Source organism: Thunnus maccoyii, chromosome 7 (genome assembly GCF_910596095.1).
Source record: "Thunnus maccoyii chromosome 7, fThuMac1.1, whole genome shotgun sequence".
Classification (NCBI taxonomy): domain Eukaryota; kingdom Metazoa; phylum Chordata; class Actinopteri; order Scombriformes; family Scombridae; genus Thunnus; species Thunnus maccoyii.
In genome coordinates this window covers 19,865,116-19,876,866 of record NC_056539.1, presented here as the reverse complement: position 1 = coordinate 19,876,866, position 11,751 = coordinate 19,865,116, and the positions used below count along the sequence as shown (strand labels likewise).

The following is an 11,751-nucleotide window of genomic DNA, read 5'->3' as shown; positions in this document are numbered from 1 at the left end:
GCTGTGGTGTTATGCTGTTTTTGTTTTTTTTTAAGATGTCAGCTGATTACTCACTCTGGGACTGCTCCAATAGGGTACAGGCATGCTGCTTATCACAGCCTGACAATAGCAGTGAATGAACGTTTAAATAGTGTCAGTAGCATGAAATCCTGACTGTTCAGCCTGATGTGTGAATCGTATCAGATCAGCTGTGAACACAATGTCAGATGATTGACTACAGATAGGTCTCAAATTGCCAAATCATCATGGGAAAGTTTTTGTCCAGTGTGGAAATTAAATTTTGGCTATTTTGTTTCATGAATTTTGTCATAGACTAAATTCGTGACATATGATTGTGTCATATTTGTTTTATTTGTGAGGTGTTATTCAGAGTTGGGTTGCCCATATCACTTGTCAAATGAAAAAAATTCTAAGTGTGCATCTTGGGTTGCCAACTTTTCCTGTAGGCTGTTTCTTGGCTATTTATTTATTACATTATTTTACGCAACCCTGTAAGCACACCTGTTGTTAGGGTGCCAACTTGATATCTATTGCTTAGCCTATATGTTATAAATAGTCTGATATTGCTCATAAGTGTGAATGTTGGGGAAAAATGGACAGACAAAAATTGCCAAGGTCGAATTTTGTTCCTAGTCTAACCCTGGATGAGGCGCTAGTAGGGTAAGAGAATAGAAAAGTTGTGTCAAATTGGAGTACTCAATTTCTGTTATGACCCGTTAAACACATAAATTAATTTTACAATGTTTTATGTGTTGTTCTTACATAGTGTCATGGTACACACCCTTTAGAGAGTAATGGCCACGGATGACTAGACACGCTGGCCCTTGGCCAACGACTTAATTCTTTGGCTGTCTGGTTAACTGCGGCCTGGGAGACCGGGGTTCGAACCCAGTATGGGAACCCTCCTTTGCTACACATAGATTCAATGATTTTCTTTACCTAAAGCAACCAATGACTATTTAGAGTAACTTACAATCACATTATAACACATTATAATAGTGATTGTAATGCATTATAAAATGATTACAATGTATTACATCTATGAAAATTATAATACATTATGATCTTTGCAAAAAAAATGTCAGTGAGTGACCAGCAATTATGAAGTATTATGACACTTGACCTTAAAAGTCATTATAAAATGCTTTATAATGTGTTGTGATTATGGTTATAAAGCATCAGAAATATTTATGAGTGCTTAACACTATAATTATACAGTGCTATAAGCAGATTTATAATGCATTATAGATATGGGTGTCATATAAAGTGTTACCCATGTCACATTGCTTGGTGAATGCTTCATCTATTTTCGAATGGACACAACGAAGGTTTGCGACATGTTCTCGAAGGGAAGCTTTCTGTAGCATTTGTTTACTTAATTAAATCATGAGAGCCATCTCGAGTGTGACAGGTGAGCAAAACAGACTGTTGAGGGTTTCTTCCCCTAATCCCATGGAGACACTTGCATCCAGAAGCCTGGCACTAATGATTTCATTAACATGGCTAACAGGGCATCAGTACACCTGTTCACAGGCGTTCCAGCAGATACCTCGGTAACCTTGAGACAACGGTTCGAGGCCCCTGCCAACACTCTTTTTGTTTTATGGCTGCTGTCTCAGCTCTTGTGCAGGTTTATTAAAAGCCACAGTGTGTGCCTTTGGATTTTTCTTCAGGCTAAAAAATCTGCTCCCACATATGTGCTGCTCAGTGTCAAAATATCTCCTTGAGTTTTGTGCCAAAATGATCTCAGTTGTATCACAGTAGGCTACATACTCAGATGGTGTCTATGTAATGTTTGGATTTTTTAAGAATAACTGTTAATGTCTGGTCTATGTCTCACCCGCCAAGCCTAGGTGAAAGATTTGCACATAACTCTTTTTTTTAGTCTGCTTGCAGCTACAGGAAAGTATCTAAAAGTCATTAATTCTTATATTGCACTATGCTTGATCTGACTGTTTCAGAAGAAATCACACCCATCTAGCCTTCCAATAAGATTTCAAAACAAATCATTTGCATATGGAGTCTGACCCTTGTTCTACTTTTTTCATTTAGAACAGTTGAAGCTCTAAATTGACCAGATGGAGTTTCTCTGATTCCTCTTGTTTCTTGCAGTGTTGTCTCACAACGCTTTCCGTGACTCCGACTGTGTATCTCTGGACCCCTTTTCTCACATTATCTACATGCTTTAATGGTCTGTAACTTGTCAAGAGGGCCTATCCGTCTCCTCGCCCACTCATCTGACAGCCTCACTGGTGTTTCCCCCCTTCCTGCCCCAGAATGTGATCGATAGCCCCTGAGCCCCCCACCCCACGGTCTTCACAGGTGGATATCATTAACGGATGATAAATGCACTATCAAACCAGCCAATCCTCTGCCCTCTGTATAAACTGAGGAGTTCAAAACTGCCTTGTGAATACACACACATAGTGTATTCAGTATGTGTAGTCAAATACTAATTGTGCAGATGTAGCTATGTACACACAACATAGTTTTACTTTTAACAAAAAAAATCCACTCAACATAAATCATCTAATTCACTGAGGTGGACAAAGAGCCACATTTTTTGTAATCTAAGTAGTATCCCTTAAATGTTTGCCTTTGGCTCGCTGTTAAAGCCTCATGGGAGCTGCAGTTTTTAGATGCTACAATAACAAACCATTGAAATATCTCCATTCATATTACAAGATTTACTAATTCACGAATTAAACAGAATAAACAAAGTAATCCACTAGGAATGTCTGCTTTCATGTCTGTGATTGGCCAACACAGCACCTTATTGGAAAATGTCGTGTTACCAAAAGTTGAGCTCGATTCGTCTTCGAGACTTCTCCATAGGTACCCCTGCTGCACCGCTGGACTGGCCTCATTTGAGGGCTGCAGTTTATCATGCAGGGCTTATTTCGGTCTGACCACAGCCTTAGGGAAAGGTAAATGTGGTCGTTATCCTTTTCTACTATCCCTGTATTTTGACAAGACTGATAAGCTAACTTTACTCAACCAAGAAGACAATTTCTGCTCTCCAAAAAATGTTTGTATAACTAAACCTCCAATCTGCAAGCAGATCCTCTTCTATCCCTCAATGGCACACTGCCAGTAAGGATGCTCTTGTGAGCTTCAGACTGGGAATACATAACCCAGACATCTTTTGTCCAGGTCTTAGGCACAGATCATCAATTGTAAAAACATAATGGATGTAGCCATTGGCATCACCCATTGGTTTGTAGATTCCCGTTTGAAGCCTCAAGTTTGGCATTTTGACTTCTCCATCTTGGATTTTTGGAGCCAGAAGTGACCATATTGGACAAGAGGGTGGAGCTGACCCTAATGCTAGCTGCTAACTTGGTTTGCATGGTACATTTACAGTCTATGGTTGACTGTGATAATGCTAATGCTAATTTTGGCTAGTGAGAAACATGCCTAGAACAAAATGTACTTACCGGATAAACTGAACAGTCAACTCCTTAGAAGATCTTTTAGTACAACCAAATACTGAACAAGACTACAATTAACTTAACTGAAAACACAATGAAATAGCAATAGCTACGCCTATACTCCTATTCTAATCTGGGGTCAAGATACATAACGTACGTAACCAAGGTTGTCGCCATGGCAGTGACTTGTCAGTCACAAGCTAGCTACCCCCTAAAGCATACCCTGCTTTGTTGTCTATTTTGCTCTAAATCATGCTTCATTGAAAAAGACTTGAAACTAGCGATTGAGACCATAAACTCAATATGATGTAAACTGATGTAAACAAGTGAAATCAAGTGAGAAGTAGGGTCACTTTCTTGTAGACTTCTTTGCCATCTGACTTCTTTTTGCAACCAGTGGAGTCGCCCCCGGCTGGCCATTAGAAAGAAGGCAAGTTTAAGGCACTTGCAAATTGGCTTCAATTTTCAAACCAGGAGCTATCTGCCTGGCACAGATCCTTGCTGCCTGTAAAAAGGACCTGCACTGGCTTCTACTGGGTCAATGAGCTGATTTTGCTGAATGAAAATTGTATATTCTATGAGCGTTTATATGATTGATAGGACAAGACTGTCATTGTTCTGCATTTTACATTTCTGCATGTCTATACTATGCATGCAGTTTTAAACAAAATGTCATAACCTGCTCATGGCCTTGAGTGATATTGAGCTGTAAATACAATCAAGATGTCGTACTTTGTATAAAATAATTTTTCGATACATTTGGCATGCTGTGGGCTCTGTGCTAAATGAATAATTGTAAATGTTAATTCAGTGACAATTCTCTCTCTGTGTGTTGATGTTAAGGATTTTAAATTCAGGTCATTGCTAATACACAGCAGAACAGTGTGCTTATAAAGTATCAAGTATCCATTTAAATAATCTTTTCGCACTCTAAAGCACAGCAGATTTTTCACGGGGTGAAAAGCTCACTCAACATCCTGAGGGAACGGTGGAACTTCCAAGTTGATATTATCAACCCCAGGTATAAACCAGGACTTGGTATGACTATCATGGTTTTCCCAGCAGGCTCACAAAGAGACTAAACTCAACCTGGAGAGTGGATCAGATCCACGCTGCAGTGTTTTGTGAATCCAGCTGTGCCTAAAAAAGAGGTAAGACAAACTCCTCAGAACAAGTACCATATTCAAGAGTGGCATGGGTCTTGTGCTAGATCCTTGCTGATATGCAGCGATAACAGGCTCTCTTTATCACAAACACACATGCACAGACATATAGTCGCCCATGTACACACACGTTCACCCTTACCGCCCATGTACACACACATACTATCTTTCTGCCTCTCATACAGAAACACCCACATGCACCCACACACACGGTCAGCTGTGTGAGATCCCATAACAGAACAAACATTGTCCGGCACACTACCTTAGAGGACAGAGAAGGTATGTGCCGCCCCTAGCAAAAGGCCTATTATTTTAACGGGCTCTTGTGTTTTCTCAAACACTAAGGTTGCGTTAGAATAACGAAAGCCTCAGCACCGCAGATAAGAAATAGAAAAAGGATTTCAAGGGGAGCTCAATGTGCGTTTGTATAACCTGTGTACGGACAACTGTCTTTGATGTAAGTGAGATTAACGTGTTTAAATATTGTGGTAGTTTTTAGAATGGCCATGTTACGCCTTGCTACTTCATTATGCTGCATGAGAAAACACAGTAGTTTCCGAAGAAATGCTGCATAATGCATAACTGTATTACTCTAGGGCTGTAGCAAGTTTGTTTCTTTGCTCAGAGCTTAAAACACCCATCTGTATCTGAGTAGTTTCCCTTTGATCTCTATTAATTGATCCTTGTTGAAACAAGAAGGAGTCACAGCACTGTCACCCAATCCTGCTCATTAAAGTTTAAACACAAATTTAGAACACAGAATCCAGAAGCCAAAGATATGGCTTTGACTCCTTGACACAAGAGGAGGCGAGTATGTCTGTGTTGTCTGGAGTTATCTGGAGCTTCAGGACCCTCCCTAGGCTCTCCGAGTCCAACTACATGAGTCATATATCAAGCAGGGAGGGAAGGGAGGAACGGTGAAGGGAGGTTGTAGGAGGAGTGCTAGGGGTGTCTGCCAAGGTCCAGGTTCACTCTTCTGTTGAACTTGGCCCGCTGACGAGAACATCACCATCATCAAGGAACTTGCAAAACGTTATATTACTGGCCATTATCACTATCTCTCCTACTCCTCACAACAAAGCTGTCAAAACGCCATGTTGAAAATATGTATGTCTGAGGTCAGACATGATGTTTTGCATCACTGCACAGAATGCTGTAAAAATATATGGAAACGTTGCAGTGAGAATGTAAGAAATAAAGGAAAATAGAAAAGACACGTGATACAGTACTGAAACTTTGTTTTTCTCGCATGTTGGTAATTTTCAAAAGCCTTCAGAATCATTACACCTATTGTGATGTATTACTCAATCCTTTACACTTTTCAACTTTGACCAATGTGTCCCTTTGTTCCAACATTCACATCTAATCACACAACCTCAGAGGGAATTAAAAGAAAATCAAGCCACTAAGCACAATACATTTCGAAAGTTCAGCTAAATCAGAAGAACAGACAACAGACCTTATTGATTGACACTGAACCTTAAACCCACCTACGCGAGGCTTTTGGGGGGTCTGCATTAAAATCAAGCCATCATCTCCTTCCAAGGAGGCTATCCCTGTGGTGTATAAATGGCGGTTGGTGGGTGGAAGATGGGGTCTTTATTTAAGGTTGCTCATTTAGAGAACAGTGACCCCTGTCGAGTTTTACTCTCCCAGTTGGAAAGTAAATCTAGGTGGTGTCTTTCAGGATGCTAATTTATGTGTCCCCACTGGCAGCTTAAGCACTGCTCCCTTTTGAATCGGCTACACCACCAGCTGGTGTGTCCTCACTCTTGCTGAAAGCAACATTGTCTGTTGAGCATTGAAAAAGTGTTTTGCGTTTAAAAACCTGTCCCTGATCCTGACAGAAGTGTGGGCCGAATGGGTCCGGCTGAAGCACTTTCCTAATGTGTCTTTAGAAACATACAGTCTCTGTCACATGCAATGTTACACCAAAGGGTTTACTAAACAAGGCCTTTATGCCATGGTTGCTTATCACTGGGTCATCCGGCTGCTTTCTGGGTAGGAAAACCAAATTCAACACAGTCTTACATACTAATTATAATTATGTTCCTCTTTTCCCTGCAGTGTTAATGGCTGTGCAACCCACCTCTATTTATGGTATTTTGGAATATAAACCTCTAATGTCTCTGGTATGTTACTGGCAGCACTGCGGTTATGCTGACCTTACAGTAGACAGTAATTTAAGCTATTTTTTTTATAGCAAGTTATACACTATTATCTGAGACAGAGAAATATCAGCATTATATCTATGTACTCCAGTCATTAATTATGAGAGCACAGTCAGAGCTGCCTTATTATCAGATGTCTTTAGTCACACAATGTGTGATGGTGCGTTCTCTTTGGCTGACATCAGCACACTGGTGGTGACAGCCTCTAGTAAATACATTATGTCCATGTCAGTGTTTACACCACATTCTGCAACAGTAGAAATGCTAGTAAAATGAAAAAATGGTCACACATTGCAATGGCCACAAAACACAGGCTAATGTTAGTGAAACAACTATTGAATCTACCGTATAAGTGCATGTTAACTGGAGATTGCTAGGTATATCTCTTTTACCTGTGCTGTGAACATCTGTATAGTCTCTCTGTTTTACGTTAGAATCTTATAATGATTCTAACAATTTTCTACTGGCCTAAGACCACGTTTTAAGAAAGACATTTTGGAAAGAAGAAATCATGTAGAAATGTAAAAATGTCTTGTGAATTTGAATATGTTTTTTTCCTCCAGCATAGAAGACATCCAGAATGCATTAATGATGCATTTAAAATCAATTTTATTATCATGTGTTTATTTAAAAATATTAAAACCACAATCAATATATCAGCCTTAGAAGTCTTCCATAATTACATTTGTATAGAAATCCAACTCCAAGGTTAAGAAACACTATTACAATTTCGGCTGCTGCAGGAATTCTACTGTAGTCTTCATATAAATGTTGGACTAAAAGCTAATGACTTATTACAGGTGGTTGTTGAATAGGAGTGTTTTTGAAAGTATTTTGTTTGCACTTTTCTGTGATTGCTTGCAATGAGCTGTATGGGCACATTTACTGTAGTCTGACCGCCTGATAGTGATCTTGCACAGCCTCTCTTGGATTAAGCGTTACTCCCAGAAACAATTTGCTTGTTTTGTTTGGCGACAGTCATTTTGGAATACTGCCACAGGGCCAATTTAAATACCAAGAAGATTCATTACTTATATAAGACCCAGATAATTACATGGTCAGGTACAGGAGCACTTGAATATGCCCCAAGCCTCCCTAGGGCAATATACACAAAGGTTTTGAAATAGAAACGTAAATGATCTAAAAAAAAACCTGTTTAATCTGCCCTTAACAGTTAACTCCCTTGCTCAAATTTGAAGGCGTTGAGTAAGGTACAAGGGAGAGAGATTCAGATTTCCCAGGTATTTGCATGCTTGTGTCCTGTGTGTATTTACACCGTGAATGCAACGATTACTCCCAATTTTAAGAGCAATTATGCACACTAAATCATGCTCTCGCTCAAGAAAATACCCCAGCGTGTAAGGGAGGAATTTTTCCACCCTGAGTCATGACTGTGAAAAGAACCAGTAAGTTTCTGGAAGAAAAATGAGAGGAAATGCATTTATAGTAGGTCAGTGAAGGGAAAGACTTTATTATCCACAACCTGAATTGACCCGAGAGCCTTAAGAAAGAGGTAACAGTGAGCTGTTACAAGAGTTTATTCTGTTTTCTGAAAAACAACCAAGGAAAACATTGTCATACAGCAAAGGCTCGATTGTACAGGAGAAAAGGAACACTATCTCATATTTTATCTTCGGCGTTGTTATAGCTACAAAAAGAGGAAGGGTGTGCTTCCATGTTGAAGTGACAACAAATATGACATTGAATGAATCTTTTTTTTCCTTTTTTTTTCTTTTGATGCTCTTGAACAACACTGCAGCAAAATCTTAGGCAGGATAGTTCTTTTCAGTACCAGTTAAGTTATACTGTAGAGTTTTCAATCCAAAAAGCACCACATTCATTTTAAAAAATCATAACAAACTGATGACATAACTGTTGTTGAATGGGTGATTGATGTACTTGTGTGAAACCACATGAATGAAGTGGTGAGAAGTTAAATCTGGAAACGTTCCACATGTTGATGAGAGGAAATTAAAATCTTCGAACTACATTAAGTCTTACTTGTGATGTTGTCTGATGTCTTTGTTTGGTGTAAACAGCCACAGTACCGACCTAGCTGAAGGGAAATTTCCTCAACCAAACCAGATAACATCTTTATTAAATTATTATTTGCTAAAATGGTGATATTACACACCCAAATCTCCATGGGATGATGTAACTTTTGCCACGTGAAAGTAATGTCACACCAAGTTATGGTAACGTGCCTTAATGTGTGATGGCTCTGGTTTTAACAGACAGAACCATGAGCAATAATAGCAGCTCACAGAGAGCAACTACAGTGTTAACATCCACATCCCATATAATCCCATATACCCTATATTTAAAAAAAAAAATCATTTTACTGGCTATCTTTGAGGAGATCATGCAGGGCAAAACAGATGACATTTTGACTTTTTTTTTTTTCATAGTACCAAATACAGTATCTCAAACCCTCAGCACTTTCTACCCTTGTAACATAGGTATGCTGAAAATAGCATGGAAGTAAATAGGGCAATGATCACAAGACACAGTTAAAGGGCAGATACAAAGGTTGATCCAGCAGGATGTGATCAAACCGACATTTGGAGATAAACAATGAGGGAGAAAGAAAGAGAGCATCAAACACTGGGACATTGTTAAGATGCTTTTTCCCTAAAGCAAAAGTAGAGACCACTTAGGTACATAGACATCTGCATGTCTAAACAGGCTTGATTTTATCTAACGTCATGCACTTTGCACTGCTATATCTCTTAACAGTTTGCAACACACTGACTGGAAGAGGAGGGCCAAAGCTGTGTGGGTGGGTGGGCTTATTTTCAAAACGGAAGAGGAGTACAGGAGATTGCACATTTTCCAGACTGCTCTCGCATATTCAGTAATTCAAGAGTATTTGTGTGCATGAAAACAATATTCTGACGCAAAAAATCATAAGATTAAAAATACAAATGTTATACTATTCTTAAGTAAATTAAAATTAGGTGCACAACAGCTCAAACACAAATATATTTATCCACAGATGAATATGTCTAGTCCTTTACAACTTCCATTGTATATGGTAAACTAGCCACATTATGCAATGCATTATGCATTATAGCATACAAGCTAGAGTTTTCTCACCTTGAACCTCTGAGCCCCTGATGTTAATGGATATGTGCCATGCGAGGACTGTAGTGTGAAAGCAGTAGGAAGTTAGGCTGCAGCAGAATCAGATAAAACAAGAACACGGCAGTTTGTGTACGTGCCAGGGGGCTGGAACAGCATGGACAACAACTGGCAGAGAGAAGGTAAACACAACAACAAAGGACACCACACCACAAAAACACACTGTGAGTCAACTTCTGGCCAATATAAAGAAACTACAATGGACCTTCATTAGTTTGTGTGTGGGCATCAGGTACTGTATGACAATGAGCAGTTGACTCAAATTGTTTATGAACAAATTAGAATATCATTTGCCAATAAACTACCTAAAACTAACAACATACTGTATAAAACTTTGGTGTCGAGTCTGGACACCAATAGGAACTGTTGTGTGCTGTTTACTATCATCATAATACATATGTGTTTGGTATTGAAGGTCTCTTCTTTCAAATATTTGCCACTGTTTAAAACAGTTTTGGACCGTCATTAATGATTTCCCATGAACACAAGGAAAATTAATATGTGCAAGCAATAAGTATGCTACATTCTGAATCAACACGGCACCAAATAATTTGAAATTTTTAAAGTTGGTGATTATTTGAATGCTGTGAAAACAGGCGTCACAAGTCCTGCCTTGTTTTCAAGTCTTCACCATTATTTTGTCTTTGTTTTTGTTTTCTTTCACATATCCTATTCACAATCTAGCCTTACTGTGCCTTGTCTTACATTTAGAAACTGTTTGTCTTATCACAGCAGAAATGCTACATTACACACATACCTGCATGTCTCCTGGGTTCAGATCCCTATCAACCAACAGTTTTATCACCCCCACCTTCCTCATCTCTTTCCCAGATGCATTACAATACTTCCTTGACCCGCATCAGTCTGTAAATCTCTCATCACTATTCAGTACAGTAGCCATGTGAAGGAGCAAGGCAGGGCGGGGGTGGAGGGAGGAAGGAAGGATGGATGGAGGGAGAGCGAAGAGGGCTACTGGGGTGATGATGGCTGTCCACACCTGTCGAGGACAACAGTCATCATGTTTACAGGAAACCAGTTTGACTTGCTGTTTGAACTTGTGAGTTCACAAAACATTTCTGGTTAACAGTCTGAAAAGGTCTAATTTATCCTAGGTGCTTCCTTTTTCAGGTTGTCTCATCTTGGTATTTTTGTCCATCTATCATCCATGAACTTTAAGGAAACAAAACGACTGACAAACAAAATTATCCCTATCCCTTGTGTACTCACCTACCCCCACTGTCCAACTTGTTCCAACAAAGGACAACTGTACTGATGTCTAGGCCAAAATAGAATAGATTTATTAGAAAATGTATTTCTTCAATACATGTATTAAAGCATATGCACACACAGTAGCTTAAAAGACAAACATTTCCCTAGGTTTATTTTTTATTTTTTCAACATAGCATGGGTCTGACTGTCATGAAGGCCTCCATGTTAACTGCTATGTTAAGCTCATATAACCAGAGGGACTAACTCGCTGTAGAAGAAGAGTAGATTTACACTAATTGGCTAAAAGTGCTGCAGTTTACGGTAGTCCCTTGTGTGTTCAGTGCAGTGTTAGCAGAAACAATGAGAGTCTGAAAGAATAAAGCAGATAAACAAAAAAAACAAGGTAAAAGGAAACCAGCAACAATAAAAACTGAAGGTGAACATTTAGTGTGATTTGGTCAAAATGGAAAAACTGGAGCCTTCTACCGTGGCTTTTTGTCAGGGGGAGATTTCATGTTATCTCTTATTACAACATTGGCATTCGTAGATATAATGTAATTAATAAACTAGATGGTAAATTAATTCTTTTTGCAACCTCAAAGTGTGCACTAGTCTTGATTTCATTGGGGTCAGATT

At 39.1% G+C, this 11,751-nt stretch overlaps 1 long non-coding RNA gene across 1 annotated transcript; it reads right to left on the bottom strand.

Moving 5' to 3' along the window:
- Positions 1 to 9,862: 9,862 nt before the first annotated feature.
- Positions 9,863 to 11,240, bottom strand: LOC121899843. The gene is made up of 3 exons (XR_006096791.1): positions 11,134 to 11,240; positions 10,664 to 10,903; positions 9,863 to 10,014 (listed from the first exon to the last, which is right to left on the bottom strand). It is a non-coding gene; the product is annotated as an uncharacterized LOC121899843 (long non-coding RNA).
- Between the last annotated feature and the right edge of the window lie 511 nt (positions 11,241 to 11,751).